Here is a 17,838-nt window from a genome sequence, read left to right on the forward strand (position 1 = left end):
ATAGACGAGTGCTCATACCTCTTAAGGTATGCATTTTCGAACCCATATTTACTGGACCTTTTTCGTTGTGTTGGGCCATACTACCAGCTCTGAAAGTTGTCCAACGTACGATCTTAGCAACAACAGGAACTGTACTGTCTGAGGCATCGGAACGATTTTCGCTTGTGACCTTCGACTCGATCGTTTACGGACCAGGGTCCCTGACCTCAAATTGACACATTTACCCTGCTCTATCATCGCTGAAAGTCTGTAACATAATCACGGAATCACGCTGTTTACTGTAGTTTCCTTACTGGGTCAAGAGCCCACAATGACGTTAGGCGTAATTCAAACACACAGCGTACTGTGGTCATTATATTTTGGGTCAACAGTGTACATCTGCCTTTAAAGCGTTTTGAAGCCATGTGTAATGCTCAGATCATCCAGGGTCGAACTTAAGGAAGTAATTTAATCCTACTCACCGGAAAAATGTTTCGCTCACACACTGGGGCAAAAGCGGACGAACTGAATAAAATGCGTTACTTCCTCAAAAAGGTCCGGTAAATTTCTTCTTGCCATCGTAGCCAGTGTGTCCAGATAGGGTGATTGCACAAAGCAGCCGCAGCGTTGGAGAAAGTAAAAACACTGTCGTGCGGTTCTTTAGTGGAAAGCCATGCTGCTCCTCAGCCAACGTTATCTCAGTGGGCCACTACGTATGTTGGACGGCCGTGTTCTGCTGCAACACACCACATAGCCTTGGCGACGTCGCTTATGGATCTCTGAAGCAAATACAGAATGTTATGTTAAGGTATGACACTCTTCAAAGAGACGAAATTTCTAGAAAATGCTTAATTATCAGTAAGTCAAAGAAAGCAGCGTATGTATATGAGAGGTGCTACACAATCTGTGTGAATTTGTGCAGTGTCATCATACGCTTATCAATGGAAAGAAAAAGAGTACAACTGCAGGATGATGTATCGTCCATCAGCAAAAATGTGCCTGAGGAGAACTGCCGACATTTGGCTGATTTATCAAAGAAAGAATTACGACAGATCAGAAGCTACCTAAAAAAAAAATAATGAACTTGTTAAATCATTCGATACTGTGCGGTGGAATGAATGAATGTTAATCCGACATATTTAAGAAGTGTAGCTAAACTTGTTATTACCTTGTACTTTGAAGAAGTAACGATGAAACTAAGTGAAAGTAGACGCAGTTTTCATAATTTATAAATGACTCTGCACTTCCTTCGTAAAGTAAAGAATACAACGATTGTATGAAATTTGCTGGCCACCGAACATAAATTACTTTAAAGGTAAACAGGACAAGACAGTAGTGGCAATTAGCGGAGAACAGCTTAAGGACCTGCTAACAGGGAAGGATACAGCAGAGTTAATGAAAGACATATCTCGTGTAAGTCTCAAAGTCACACAAGTTGCAGCAGGGTGCCTGTATTCTGCAGGCGGCAGAAGCGGAAAGGGAATAACTTTCTTTGGCAGGCAAATTCAAGAGATAGAATTTTCTTGAAATTGAAAAGATTCTGAAACTTGGCATGTGTATCAGAGTGTAAAGAGACCTTGTAATGGTACTTGAATTACGCAACCATTCAATCGTTACGGCACCTCACCTGAACCTCTCGATACCAGCTATATTCTACTGTGTTTCTGCAAAGTAGTTGACATATTTCTGAGACAGCATTCAGATTTGATTTCATTTGTGATACATCGATATGTTTATATTGCAATGATATTATTCTTATGTGTATTCTTTCTTTTGTCACTATGATCTTTGACGTACTTGTAACTCTGATTTTTGGGCGCGTAAGCGATTATTAGTTAGTTGTTAAGTTGTTAGAGAGTCGGACGTGGAGAAGGTCACGTCTTGGACGTCATGTTGGAAAGACGCATATTATAGTTTGCTTATAAAATGTGAGGAAGATGTTTTCAAGTATGTTTTGTATTGTGAAGTGGTGTTTTGTATGATACGTGATATTGCAATAAAAGCAGTTAAAAGGAAGTGTAAGTTAAATTCGGAGTGCTGATTATTTTTTTACATCACCATTGTGCTAACTATGAAAGGTTTAATCTCCAAGAATGGTTTGAGAACCGCATCTAAAAACTTTTGAATATAGCAGAATAATACCTAGGCCTCTCTGCATCCGAGCTTGGAATCATAACCACCTAGATTTTGAACGATTGAGCCATGATTTTACGACGAGACCAGCGTGGGAAACACAAAAAGATGAGTGCCTAGTTTTTCTTATTATTACATGAAATGACTATTAACTGTGCTCTAATGACACCTGCCACATAATATGACTGTTGTTGCCCGGTAATGCAGTATTTAGCAGCGTGAGCAACACCACAATCGTTATTAAAATTTTGACCTTTGTTGTGTTAGGGTTGTTAGAACCTGGATGGCGATGAAACTGAAATGTATTAATAAATATTTTTACAAAGTTGTGCTTCACAGTTGATAAATTGTTTAGACAGTCAAATACTAGGTAAATTGTTTTTATTCTACAGTCAGTTTGTTTTTCAGACCACCTTCAGGAATTGAGACGTGAAAACTACGAAAAGAACTTAATTCATCAACACGGAAATAATTCCTGAGGGTACTTTCGTTCCGTCTTTACAACTACAAGAATGTGCGTGTTTTTTCATCAGACATGTTACGCGTTATTGAGGTAAAACATCATCAGAGGTGGTGATTTCTGTTTCATCTCTCGGCTACATCAGGAAATGCCGTCTGCTAGCACGTCTTTGGGGTCTTTCTTCATTAGACACTGATATTTGTAGTCTAATTTTTCGTTGCTTTACAGAACTATGTATTTCTTACGTCTTACACAGCACAGTTTTTCGTACACTACCGCAGTCGTAAATATGGTTGGTTCAAATGGCTCTGAGCAATATGGGACTTAACATCTGAGGTCATTAGTCCCCTACAACTTAGAACTACTTAAACCTAACTAACCTATGGATATCACACACATCCTTGCCCGAGGCAGGATTCGAACCTGCGACCGTAGCGGTGCGCGGTTCCAGACTGAAGCGCCTAGAACCGCTCGGCTATTAAGGCCGGCTCGTAAATATGGACAACATACATTGGCTTTACTTACAAAAATCATCAACACAGGTCTACATGTGTTCACATTATGATTCCAAATACCATTAAATGTTTGGAAATCATAATGTGAAGATGAGTAGGCCTACACTGTTGGAAAACTTTTGTAAGTATAGTTAATGTGTGGTATCGATAGTATTTATATACTAAGATGGTACCTGTTCTTTTAGACTTGTCCGAAAGAACAGATACCATCTTAGTATATTTATAGTTAAGGCTCACCGGCCACTTGACCATCTTCTTCTTCTGTGCGAATGCACAAACAGTGCCCGAACTCTTACGGGAATCGACAACGCGCCGCGAGTAATGAGTATAATGTGCGGGGGCACTACGAATGTAGTGCGGGACAATACGTTGAGAATGTGGGTTTCACGGGAGGCGTGCCAGAGATAAATCCCTGCAGTCGCGCTATCGTCTGTGTCCTCGGTGGCTCAGATGGATGCCGGCACGGTAGCTCAGCGTGCTTGGTCAGGGGGTTAGCCGCCCTCTGTAATAAAGAAACTGAGTTAATAAATCAACAACGAACTTAAAAGGGTGTCTTACGACGTCCGCTCCGATCAGATAAAACGAACGAAAACGAATAAAATGAAATTAAAAAAAAAAAAAAGAAAGATGGATAGAGCGTCTGCCATGTAAACAAGAGATCCCGGGTTCGTGCCCCGGTCGAGGGATACATTTTCATCTGTCCCCTTCAACGTATGTCAACGCCTGTAAGTAGCTAAGGGTGTTCATTTCATTGTAAATCGGTAGTGGTTGTTTGCAGTTCTTTCCGCTTTGGAAAACTAAGTGTTTCGTACGTGTTCACGTTCAGGCATCTAAAAATGTTTGGGAAATCATTCAGATATTTCTTAAATCCCTTATTTAAATCAAAACTTCCGCCTAATGATAGTACAGACTTGAGCTAAATGAGTATACACTAAAGGAATAACCGAATTTGAAATTCCACTGAATTTTCTCATTTTGAGAAGACAAAAGGAGTGATCTGTTTTACTTGCACAAAATATTCAGAAGCCAAGATCGCATAAATATTTCGTTATTCAAAACAACCAGTTCTGACACACTTTGCAGGTCTTAAACAATCTTTTTGTTATGAAACGCGTTCACTTTAAGTTGGACCTCACGCCAAGTTGTCATGTGCATAAAAAGCAGCAAATTATAAAAGATATATATATATATATATATATATATATATATATATATATATATATATTATATGAAATAAGCATTAAACGAAAAAACTACAAAGAACGAAACTCGTCTAGCTTGAAGGGGGAAACCAGATGGCGCTATGGTTGGCCCGCTACCCGCTAGATGGCGCTGTCATAGGTCAAACGGATATCAACTGCGTTTTTTTTAAAATAGGAACCTCCATTTTTTATTACATATTCGTATAGTACGTAAAGAAATATTAATGTTTTAGTTGGACCACTTTTCTCGCTTTGTGATAGATGGCGCTGTAATAGTCACAAATGTATAAGTACGTGATATCACGTAACATTTTTCCAGTGCGGACGGTATTTGCTTCGTGATACATAAACCGTGTTAAAATGGACCGTTTACCAATTGCGGAAAAGGACGATATCGTGTTGATGTGTGGTTATTGTGATCAAAATGCCCAATGGGCGTGTGCTATGTATGCTGCTCGGTATCCTGGACGACATCATCCAAGTGTCCGGACCGTTCGCCGGATAGTTACGTTATTTATGGAAACAGGAAGTGTTCAGCCACATGTGAAACATCAACCACGACCTGCAACAAATGATGATGCCCAAATAGCTGTTTTAGCTGCTGTCGCGGCTAATCCGCTCATTAGTAGCAGACAAATTGCGCGAGAATCGGTAATTCCAAAAACGTCGGTGTTGAGAATGCTACATCAACATCGATTGCATCTGTACCATTTTTCTATGCACCAGGAATTGCATGGCGACGACTTTGAACATCGTGTACAGTTCTGACACTGGGCACAAGAGAAATTACAGGACGATGAAAGATTTTTTGCACGCATTCTATTTAGCGGCGTAACGTCATTCACCCAACAGCGGTAACGTAAACCGGCATAATATGCACTATTGGGCAACAGAAAATCCATGATGGCTGCGACAAGTGGAACATCAGGGACCTTGGCGGGTTAATGTATGGTGCGGCATTATGGGAGGAAGGATAATTGGCCCCCGTATTATCGATGGCAATCTAAATGGTGCAGTGTATGCTGATTTCCTACGTAATGTTCTACGGATGCTACTGCAAGATGTTTCACTGCATGACTTACCGAGCGAGGTGGCGCAGTGGTTAAACACTGGACTCGCACTTGGGAGGACGACGGTTCAATCCCACGTCCGGCCATCCTGATTTAGGTTTTCCGTGATTTCCCTAAATCGCTCCAGGCAAATGCCGGAATGGTTCCTTTCAAAGGGCACGGCCGACTTCCTTCCCCGTCCTTCTCTAATCCGATGAGACCGATGACCTCGCTGTCTGGTCTCCTTCCCCAAAACAACCCCAACCCCCAACCCAACCCCAACTGCATGACTTAATGGCGATGTACTTCCATTTTGATGAATGTCCGGAACATAGATCGCGTGCGGTTGAAGAGGTATTGAATAACATATTTCATGACAGGTGGATTGGTCGTCGAAGCACTATACATGGTCCGCACGTTCACCGATCTGACGTCCCCGGATTTCTTTCTGTGGGGAAAGTTGAAGGATATTTGATATCGTGATCCACCGACAACGCCTGACAACATGCGTCAGCGCATTGTCAATGCATGTGCGAACATTACGGAAGGCGAACTGCTCGCTGTTGAGAGGAATGTCGTTACACGTATTGCCAAATGCATTGAGGTTGACGGATATCATTTTGAGCATTTATTGCATTAATGTTGTATTTACAGGTAATCACGCTGTAACAGCATGCGTTCTCAGAAATGATAAGTTCACAAAGGTACATGTATCACATTGGAACAATAAAATGGTCAAACGTACCTAAGTTCTGTATTTTAATTTAAAAAACCTACCTGCTACCAACTGTTCCCATGAAAGTGTGAGCCATATGTTTGTGACTATTAGAGTGCCATCTATCACAAAGCGAAAAAAGTGGTCCAACTAAAGCATTCATATTTCTTTACGTTATACACTAATATGCAATAAAAATGGGGGTTACTATTTGAAAAAAAAAACGCAGTTGATATCCGTTTGACCTATGGCAGCGCCATCTAGCGGGCCAACCATAGCGCCATCTGGTTTCCCCCTTCAAGCTAGACAAGTTTCGTTCTTTGTAGTTTTTTCGTTTGACACTTATTTCGTGAGATATTTGGCCCAGTCACGATCAATGGACCACCCTATATATATATATAATGAACACGTTTCATAACAGTAAGTTCTTTTAAGGCCGGAAGATGTCGAAACTGATTGTTTTCAATAAAGAAATATTTATGCGACCTCTTGGCTTTTCAACGTTTTTAACACATGAAACTCCGCTCTCAACTCCAGAAATTTAATAAATATTTAGATGTCAGCCAATCACTGTTGTAGCACGAGAATAATAGCCTTGTCTGTCGATTTACGGTATTTTCAGTTTGTAGCCCCTCTACATCCAATAACAGCTCTCCACTTAGTGCTGTTGCGTACAATAAACACAACGCTTGTAACCATAGATGATAAATTTATGGCAGCGAAAGGACCCTTAATGTCATGGAAAATGTTCTGAATACTCAATGCTGTGAAAGCATTGCTTTGTCTCACAGTATACCTGGATTTGGGGACGCATCTATCTGTCCACCAGTACCACCGACAATGACCGTTGGCGGGAAACGCTGTTGTCTATGCGGAGGCTCCAACCCTCTATGGCTGTAATAAAATGCAGGAAGATCTGCAGAGGACCAACTACTGGTACAGAGACTAGGAGATGCCCCGTGAAGAATAAAGGTACTGTATTACACGTAAATGCCGGGAGGAGGTTAACTACGGTTCGATAACACTATGTGTAATAAATGACTGGAAACAGTGACAGTCAAAAAATACATATGTGTATTCGATGCGATGGAAAGTGGATTGACCGCATAAGAAAAAGTGTAGGAAAAGCAGATGCCAGGATGGAATCCCCTGGAATAATGAAAGAAATGGCTTGTGACTGACTCGCTCGATCGATTATTAAGTATGGAACCTCACCCGGTTGCAGTAATAAAAGCTATAGAGGTGGTCCACTCAAGAATGGTGGATTCGTCACGGGTTCGTTTAGTAAGAGCTATGGATGCTAACCTGACTCCCGTGGAAGACGCTACAATATAGACATTGTGCATCACGGAGATGTCTACCGCTAAAATTCCGAAAGCGTATTTTCCATAAAGAGCCTGCAATATATTAATGTCTCCCACACAAGTATCGCGAAATGACCATGACGAGATAGTCAGATAAATTGCTGACACTCTTTCTTCCCACACGACATTCGTAAATGTAACAGGGAAGCGGAGAAATGAATGCGGTATCAAAAGCACCTCCTGCCACGCACCACATGCTGGGTTGCTGAGTATGCAGAGGGCTGTTCCACAGCAGTTCGGAGAGCCTTCCGAAAATCGTTGTGTGACTGGCGCCCCTCTCATCTACGACGGTCTGTAGACCGATTGAAGGAGAAATGCGCCCTCTTAATAGAATAATTATCCTGCTGAGAACTGATTCCTACCAGCGTGCAAAAGACATGTTATAACTTAATTGTACATGTTGTCTGTGGTGTAAACTTAATAAGTATGCTTTTATAAATGCTGGAATTTATTATCTTTCGTGTCAAATATTATCAGCAGAATATTTTAGGGAAATTATCAGTTGATTTCGTTGGCCACGAAACGGTAAAATAAGAAAATAATGTATTGGCTGTTATGGTTATTCTGAATATCGCCATTGTAACTCGTTTTGTTGATGACCCTCACATATTTATGAACGATAGAAAAGGAATTATTTGGTCCCAAGACAGATTTTGTGGAACTGTGTTATCAGTTCTTTATTGGATACAGCTGAGCGACAGGAATACTAATATTATAAGTGAGGTACAGTCTTGATTCTAACGACTTTGCTGTCCTCGAAACGGTAAAATAGGAGTAACTCATTTCGTAGTTATTGTTGTTTTGTTTTTCTTTATCCACTGTCGGAACATATTTTCCAAATCAGCAACGTACGGGAAGGAAAGTTTAGAAGATGGCTATGGTGCAGAGATAAAATTAGTGTATCCGATTGACAGTGAAGGCACTGGTTATGTCACAGAAATAAAATTAGCTGACCCCATAATAGGTCCTTGTGCAATTGTGGTGTCAATACTTTCCTAGCTAATGCTGAGCGAAAGGAATACGGTCTTAAACATCAAAAGTGAGCTAACGTTCCTGTTCTATCAACTTTGTTGTCCGTGAAACGGTAAAATAAAAGTAACTCAGTTTATTTCCTAATTATTGCTATTTTGATTTTCTTTATCAGAGGCTGGAGTGTATTTTCTGAATAACCCACATATGCCTGTAAAGGACTGTTGACATGGTTACGATGCAGAAATAAAATTGTCTGAACAAAAGAAGAGAAATCGATTATGTCACAAAGCTAAAATACACTGGCCCCAGAATAGATCCTTAGGGAACTGTGGTATCAATACGTTCCTAGCTGCAGCTGAGCGACAGGAATACGGCCTTTGACATTAGAAGTGAGTTAACGTTTCTATTCTAACGACTTTCCTGTCCATGAAACGGAAAAACAATAATAACTAACCTAACTTCATAGTTATTGCTATTTTGATTTTCTTTATTGGACTTTGCAGCACATTTTCTGAATGGCCTACATGTATCTATGAAGGAATGTTTGGGTGATAGTTATGATATAAATATACAGTTAATTTGTCTGATTGATACAGAAGGGAATGGTTATGTCACAGAGATAAAATCAGCTAGTCCCAAAATAGATCCTTGTGGAACTGAGGTATCAGTACCGTCATAGTTACTGCTGAGCGAAGGGAATATGGTCTTCAGCATTACAAGTGAGCTAACATTTCTGTTCTAACGACTTTGCTGTCTGTAAAATTCAATTTATTTCCTAGTCAGTCATTGTGAAGTTGATTCGCTGAACCCTCTGCCAGGCACCTAAGTGTGATTTGCAGTGTATCCATGTAGAAGTAGATGTAGGTATTACAGCTATTTTGATTTTCTTTATTGGACACTGGAGCATATTTTCTGAATGACCCATGTATATCTATGAAGGAATGTTCAGGAGATGGTTACAATGAAGAGATAAAATTAGTTTTTTTGAATAATAGAAAAGAAATTGATTATGTCTCAGAGCTTATATAAATTGGACCCAGAATAGATCCTTGTGGAACTGTGGTATCAATACGTCCCTAGTTGCAGCTGGGGAACGGGAATACGGCCTTTAACATTACTAGTGAGCTAACGGTTTCTATTCAAATGACTTTGCCGTCCATAAAATGGTAAAACAAGAATAACTCACCTTACATCATAGTTATTCATATTCTGATTTTATTTTCTAAATGACTCATGTCTATCTATGGAGTGTTTGGGAGATAGTTATGATACAGAGATGAAATTAATTTGTCAGAAAGAGAAGGAAATGGTTCTGTCACAGAGATAAAATCAGTTGGTGCCAAAATAGATCCTTGTGGAACTGTCGTATCAATACTTTCCGATCTTGAATTGAGCGACAGAGATAGGAACTCCTGTTGCAGAATCGAGCTAACCCCAATAACTTCGTCGCTCGTGGCAGGGTAAAATAAGAAAGAAAATATTTTAATAGAATGTGCAGTGAGCGCGGCGGCGATCGGAACAGGCCGGCCCAGCTTGTCGCGGCGCCTGCACTATGTCTGCGCGGTGAGTCAGCGCAGTGCCGCGGCGCGCAGCGCACGTTGACCTCGGGGTTAGGCTAGCAGCGCCCAAACCAGAACCAGACGCACCACTTAGCGGCGCCGCTGCGGCCAGCGCGGGTAACGCGCCGCCTGCCGAACCCAACGGGGCCTGCTCTGCTGTCTGGTGTCTGCCCTGCTCCAAACAGCGCGACTGCCTTCACCGTGTCCCGCCTGCAGGCGATCGCAGTGCCCACGTTCCATGAGATAGCATCACCACCACCGGCTTCAGGTCACATCTACAGAGATGGACCCAAACTAAAGAACGTGGATAAACTGCCATGCGCTTATCTGCACACAGTTATTCCGACTACTTGTTCTACTGTTATCTGAGGACCCATCAAATACTGCCAAAACCTGACTTGAAATACCTCATTCACACTTTCGGCAAGATAATCGACTTTGACGAAGGGCTGATAGTTATGGCCTCAGGCCTGGGAACGACCATCTCGGAAATGGCGAAGCTGGCGTGTTACTGTCATATCACTGGAAAGTGGCTTATGGAAAGTGAAAGGAGTAGTAAGAGCCCACGTCTTGGGCGTCGATGCCTCATCACACAAACTGTGCTCACCCCCTCTGTAAAGAGCAGTATTTCTGTGGAAGATATGATAACAATGCTGATGCAGGGGTAGATGTTTCAGAGCGCACTGTTGAACATGGAACTCAACAGCAAACGACTCCTTGGTGTTTCCAAGTTGAACCATCGACATCAGTAACGTTATCAGCGAATTCGGGATAATCCAGATCTGATCGTGGACCAATGGAAATTTGTCACCTTCTTGGATGAGGCACCAGATCGATGGTCGTACCTGGATGCGTCGTCATTCAGGCGAACGGCTGCTAGAAACATGTCGCAGGTAGTTTGGGATAGTATTATGCTATGAGGGACATTCGCCTGAGTTCCATTGAACCTGTAGTAGTGATCAATCATACCTCGACAACGATGGACTACGTGAGCAGTACTGTGGACCACTGACATCCATTCATGCTTGATGTCATTCTCGACGACGATGGTATCTTTCGGCTGAGTAGCTGTCCAAGTTGCAATGCCATAACTGAGGTACAGTGTTGTACAGTGCTTGAGGAGAATGTTGATGAACTCACCTAGACATCTTGGCCACCACAGTGGCCTGAACTGAACCCAGACGAACACAGCTCGGACGCTATGGGGCGCCAGCTCCACGCCCACAAACCACTGGCACGAAATTTACGGAAACTGGGTGGCCTGTGCATAGAAATCTGATGCCATGGATCTGTAGAAACCTGCCAAGTATTTTTCTAATCCACACCACGCAGATTCGTTCCCGTTTTGCACTCCAAAGGATAAACAACACCCATCGATGTATATCCTGTAAATGTAAATCAACATCATCTAGTGCAATGGTTCACAACCTGGGGAATTACCCACTAAAGGGGAAAATGAAATTTTCTGAGGGGTAAAAACTAAATGATTCGATTCTGTCCAGTAACGAAACTAAATTATTTTCAAAAGATCATTATTATTATCACAACTTTGTAAGACTCTAATATTGATTATACACTGAAACGCCAACGAAACTGGTATAGGCATGCGTTTTTAAATACAGAGATATGTTAACAGGCAGAATACGGCTTTGAGGTCGGCAGCGCCTATATAAGACAACAAGTGTCTGGCGCAATTGTTAGATTGGTTACTGCTGGTACAACGGCAGGTTATCAAGATATCATTGAGTTTGAGCGTGGTGTTATAGTCGGCGCACGAGAGATGGGACACAGCATCTCCGAGGTAGCGATGAAGTGTGGATTTTCTGTACGACCATTTCACAAGTGTACCGTGAATATCAGGAATCCGGTAAAACATCAAATCTCCGAAATCGCTACGGTCGGAGAAAGATCCTGCAAGAACGAGACCAACGACTACTGAAGAGAATTGATCAACGTAACAGAAGTGCAACCCTTCCGCAACTTGCTGCAGATTTCAATGCTGGGCCATCAACAAGCGTCAGCATGCGAATTCAACGAAACATCATCGATATGGGCTTCCGGAGCTTAGGCCCACTCGCGTACCCTCGATGAATGCACGACACAAACCTTTACGTCTCACCTGGGCCCGTCAACACCGACATTGGACTGTTGATGACTGGAAACATGTTACTTGGTCGGACGAGTCTCATTTCAAATTGTATCGAGTGGGTGGGCGTGTATGGGTATGGAGACAACCTCATGAATCCCTGTACCCTGCATGTCAACAGGGGACTGTTCGAGCTGGTGGAGGCTCTGTAGTGGTGTGAGGGGTGTGAAGTTGGAGTGATATGTTTCCTCTGATACGTCTAGATACGACTCTGACAGGTGACACGCACGTAAGCATCCTGTCTAATCACCTGCATCCATTCCTGTCCATTGTCCATTCCGACGGACTTGGGCAATTCCAGCAGGAGAATGCTACACCCCAGAATTGCTACAGAGTGGCTCCAGCAAAACTCTTCTGAGTTTAACCACTTCGGCTGGCCACCAAACTCACCACACATGAACATTATTGAGCATAACTGGGATGCCTTGCAATGTGCTGTTCAGAAGAGGTCTCCCCACTCGTACTCTTACGGATTTATGGACAGCCTTGCAGGATTCATGGTGTAGTTCCCTCCAGCACTACTTCAGACGTTAGTCGAGTCCATGCCACGTCGTGTTGTGGCACTTCTGTGTGCTCGCGGGGCCCTACAAGACATTAGGCAGGTGTACCAGTTTCTTTGTCTCTTCAGTGTATAAGTTATCTATAATTACTTTTTCTCAAGTAGTAGCATTAATGCAGTGGAGGTTACAGTTTCCCGACATAGCCCCCCAAATACATACGAATGTAATGCTTTCTCCCGTACATCGCTGATGATAAAAGTGAGTCAATATACATACCATATGCTAAATATTTCAAAAGTCTTCTCCAAGTTGTAGATGATACCTGCAGTAGTTCAGAAATTGCTTCATTACTCGCTTATAAACAAATAAATGAATTAATTGACAGCACGACAGAGCAGTAATTACGTAAGGGCTACTACATTGTTGTACACTGTATTGTTATAATTATTTTTGCTATGACTATTAGTGGCTGTGGTCAGGCACAAAGCATCAAAAGCCTGAAGTCTTCCAATTTCGCCAGTTCAGAAGTCAGTAGTGCAGAACTCAAGTGAGTTACGAACAGTAGGTATGGTGCATGGATTTTAATTCGGTTGATTTTACATGGGTTTGTAGTGTACTGGTCTAGCAAGTACCGCAAAGGAGATGAGTAATGCAGGGGAAATAAATTGTACAAGTGTCTACCCCTATTGTGGATATTCAGCTTTCTTATCTGAGAAGGAATTGTGGGCTGCACTTGCGATCCCCCACGAATTCCTTCCTCATTCACACACACACACACACACACACACACACACACACACACACACACATACACACACACACACAAACCAGTTATCATTCATCTTTCATAATTTTCATTCGCCAGTTTAGTTAGGAGCTAAACTTGGCGATAAGGTGGGGGTCAAATTGTACTCAGGGATAATAGTCTAAGAAAGGTTGGAACCGCTGATCTAGTGCAACCTATAAGACTCTCATGTTTGTCTAAAACGCCAGATTCATTCAACAGCCAAAGGCACGTTTTTACTCCAAAACGACTGCAGTTAAATTAGAACAATAAACACAGCTCAGTGGAAGAAAAGTAGTAAGTGAGTAAATCGTCTTTATCGTCCGTACAAATTATACAAAGCTGCCGTCCCCAGTTTCCAGCTCTATGAAGACAACAACATTACCGTAATTTTGCGGGTTACGATTGTGATATATGGAATGCTGCCATTAGCTTTCTTACGTTTTAAGGTATCTAGCATAGCATATGATAAAGAATAAAAGTTTACGATATTTTCTAGCAAAGTAAAGCTTGCAATCGGCAGCAGGAGATAAGCGTACAGTCTTCCTGGAAACTGATGAGCAAACAAGCTGCCCTCCACTGTCCCCGTGCAGCTACCCCCCTCGCCCCTCCCCCCTCCGTCTCCCTTCACCCCGACCAAACAACATTTCACGAAAAAACTTTTATATTTTTACTTTGGGGTTTGCCAATTTCATAGTTCATTACATAGTTACATAGTTTTCAGAAAACAAATTTGCATGGCATCAGTCTGAAAATGGCAAGGAATTTTAGAAAATTGCAGGCTGTAACAGAGGACACTTTTCAAGTGCTGGCTTTAGGGCTAGCCCATATGAATAAGCTTGCTAACTGATCGGCTGTACAAAGCAGAACAAAAAATAAAAATAAAAAATGCTCAATTCACAGGCAGGTCATACCTGATGATGACAGTAAGCTCGACACGGATCTTGAGTCCACGGGTAGAGCCGACAAACCACAGGAAGTTGAGCAATGCAAGACAGAAAGGGAAAGACCCTTCACTAGGGACAGAAAACAACGGAAACGTTCACCTTCTTAACAACAGGCTCATTCGTTTACACGCTCGCATAGCTGTAGTTTGGGGAACTGTGTTCGCGGTCGTAATGCCAATGAAATACTGATAATGCCGAGAGCACACACCGATTCTATATCATGTAAATCACATTTCTGGTGCGTAGTGCTAAAGTGATGTATTATGCATTATTGTAAATAATTTATTAATAATTTTGAAAAAATCATAACATTCTCTGAACGCAAATACGAGAGATATTCGGAAAGTGAGTTCCGATCGGTCAAGAAATGGAAACCACTATGAAAATCTAACAAAGCTTCGCACAATGTGTTCCACAGTGTCTCTAATACGCCTGTCGGTTGCGTCACTTCGCTCTTTTCAGTTCTGAGCTCATGGTGAGCACATAAAGACGAGTAGAAAATAGTGCCTCCCGCCAAGTATGAGGTCCTGGTGAGAGATTTAGCCTGATGTTATGCAGCCTACATTACAGAACTGTCACACGGTGACAATTCTCTGTCGCAATCTGCAGGGGCATGGGCTCCTGCAGCGTTTTCGATGGGAAGTGTTTGATCACCCGCACTACAGCCCGTAACTGGCTCCCTCTGTGTTTCATCTCTGCTCACATTAACTATTGGCTACGAAGACCACATTTTCGCACAGCTATAGATGAGCGGAGGGAATTGACGGAAGTACAGGCGGCTGCCTTCTATGATAAGGGTATTGGAAAGTTGGTACAACACTACGAGAAATGTGTAAATCGGAGTGGTGACTATGTAGAGCAGTGGCTGGAAGCTGTAGCTAACTGTTGCAGATAAAATATTTCTGATTTTCACAGTGGTTTCCATTTCGCGATCAATCGAAACTTACTTTCCGAATAGCCATAGTATTTGTGTGTTCAAATATCGGTTTCGATCGTTGTGATCATCTTCAGATTGATCTAACAAGAGCGAATGTGCATGTTTATGAAAAAATGGGCATAATAATAGACTATTACAAGCAGTATAGTAATATACTCGTACATGATCTGGAATGTTGGCAAACATATCTCTCTTCATGAAGTTAACGGAGTAAGAAAATAAAACACATAACCGTAAATTACATCGTCACAAAGAGGAAAAGCATGATAAAATGGTAAACATTCATGGCGCATAAGGTCGGTTCGTCTCTGACGCACTGTGTTTGCAACTATAGTGCAAACAGCTGAGGGGGTGTGGCTGCTGGGCGTTGCGGACCGAAGGTAGTTTCCAATGGTGCGATAAAAAGTCAGAAATATGATCGTACACATTCTGCACAAAACTAATCGGACATGTTAAAATGCAATTAAAGAAAGAGCTAGAGTTTTAAAATGGGCCCATAGGGAAATGTTAGTTTAAAATATAAAAGATACCTGCAAATAAGAGTATGTGAAATACAAAAATGGCTCTGAGCACTATGGGACTTAACATCTATGCTCATCAGTCCCCAAGAACTTAGAACTACTTAAACCTAACTAACCTAAGGACAGCACACAACACCCAGTCATCACGAGTCAGAGAAAATCCCTGACCCCGCCGTGTGAAATACACAGTTCAATAAAGTTCTTAGACAGCAGCATCTTAAAGGATTAAAAAATCATAGGCATCGCGGGAATATGGGCATATCAATAACGAATCTAAGAAACTGCGGACTGTGCGGGCCCAAGACATAATGCAAACGGACAGAATCAGAAATACAGATAGTAAGAACTCTGAAGCTCTAAAGCTAGTTCCTAGTGGGTGTCTGTGACGTACACAAAGATCAAGTAAGCGAACTGAAAGCACCATACGTATCAGAACATGATAAAAAAGAGGCAGTGGTCACGACAGATTCGCCGAATCCGAGAGAAGGATATGTGAGCAGAGCAGAATCGGGGAAGAAACAGCGCGCCACTAGTACAAAAGACATCCAACATCCTGTCATATAAGGAAAAATAGGCGGTGGGTGTAAATTCATTCTGTTCATTGGGAAGATAAATCTCTACTTCTTCCAAAACACTGAATAGAGCTACCTTAGGTGCAGTGTGCATATTGTATTGTACGTTAGTTACAATATGGTTGTGCGCAGTCAAGTGCTGTCCAAATGCAGCTCTCTTTGGTGGATGTGTGTGTTCTTTGAACCTAACGTTAACAATCCTGCCCGTTTGTCCTAGAGAAAACTTCTCTCTTGTATTCTATAGATGCCTGAAATTTATGGCTATATATTTTATTTGCTTACTCTCTTAACTTCATAAAGACAGGTATATTTGCTAACCGTCCAGACAATGTTTATTAAGATACAGCTTGTAATAGCTAATAGCCTACTATTAGCTACATTTTTTTTTATAAATACGTGCATTTTCTTCTTTTAGACCACTCTGAAGATGATCATGATGATAGAAACGGGTAATTGAATAAAGAAGTTCAAAAATGTCTCAAATGGCTCTGAGCACAATGGGGCTTAACATCTATGGTCATCAGTCCCATAGAACTTAGAACTACTTAAACCTAACCACCCTAAGGACATCACACAACACCCAGTCATCACGAGGCAGAGAAAATCCCTGACCCCGCCGCGAATCGAACCCGGGAACCCGTGCGCGGGAAGCGAGAACGCTATCGCACGACCACGAGCTGCGGACAATAAAGAAGTACTTGCGACCATGGCTATTTCAGATTTACAAAATTTCGTAACATTCCTCATCAAGTCATTAATAGTGTAATTCCGGGTGTTCTGCAGAGTTGTTGTTTCCATTTTATGCACAATTTTTCGACGACCGACCCATGCGTCTTCTTAACTCGGCAGCGGCAGTGAGCTGGAGTAGGGAGTTAGGAGGGGCAGCCACATATGTGTAGCGCAGGTAAGAGAAGATGCCATCACTGCGGGCGCGGTACTCACCGGAAGGTCTACGAGGCGGCGTCAGCTGCGGCTGCCCGAGGCGCGACTGGAGACGCGTGCTGCTGGGGCCGTGGGTGGCGGCAGAGCCAGCCGTCTAGGAGGCGTGGCCGCGCGGGCGGCGGGGGCGGTCTCTGCTCGCGGCGGGCACGGCCCGTGGCCGCCGGCCAGCCCTGCGCACAACAACAACAACACACACACTTCCAGCTGCTGCTAGCTGACGCCGCCACATCAGCGGAAGGTTGCCATAATGTTACATCAGCGCGGTAAACTACAGTTATGTACACTACTGGCCATTAAAATTGCAACACCAAGAAGAAATGCAGATGATAAACGGGTATTCATTGGACAAATATATTATACTAGAACTGACATGTGATTACATTTTCACGCAATTTGGGTGCATAGATCCTCAGAAATCAGAACCCAGAACAATCACCTCGGGCCGTAATAATGGCCTTGATACGCCTCGGCATTGAGTCAAACAGAGCTTGGATGGGGCGTGCAGGTACAGCTGTCTATGCAGCTTCAACACGATACCACA

The 17,838-nt window shown here is 42.4% G+C and overlaps 1 protein-coding gene across 1 annotated transcript in view; it reads right to left on the reverse strand.

The window, feature by feature from the left end:
* The window catches only part of LOC124619992, a 159,580-nt gene extending 142,155 nt beyond the window's left edge, over positions 1-17,425 (reverse strand). The window contains exon 1 of the mRNA XM_047146656.1: positions 17,298-17,425. The gene's annotated coding sequence lies outside the window, so the exon portion shown is untranslated. The remainder of the gene's footprint in view (positions 1-17,297) is intronic.
* Positions 17,426-17,838: the final 413 nt, after the last annotated feature.

The sequence above is a fragment of the Schistocerca americana genome, chromosome 6 (assembly GCF_021461395.2).
Source record: "Schistocerca americana isolate TAMUIC-IGC-003095 chromosome 6, iqSchAmer2.1, whole genome shotgun sequence".
Classification (NCBI taxonomy): domain Eukaryota; kingdom Metazoa; phylum Arthropoda; class Insecta; order Orthoptera; family Acrididae; genus Schistocerca; species Schistocerca americana.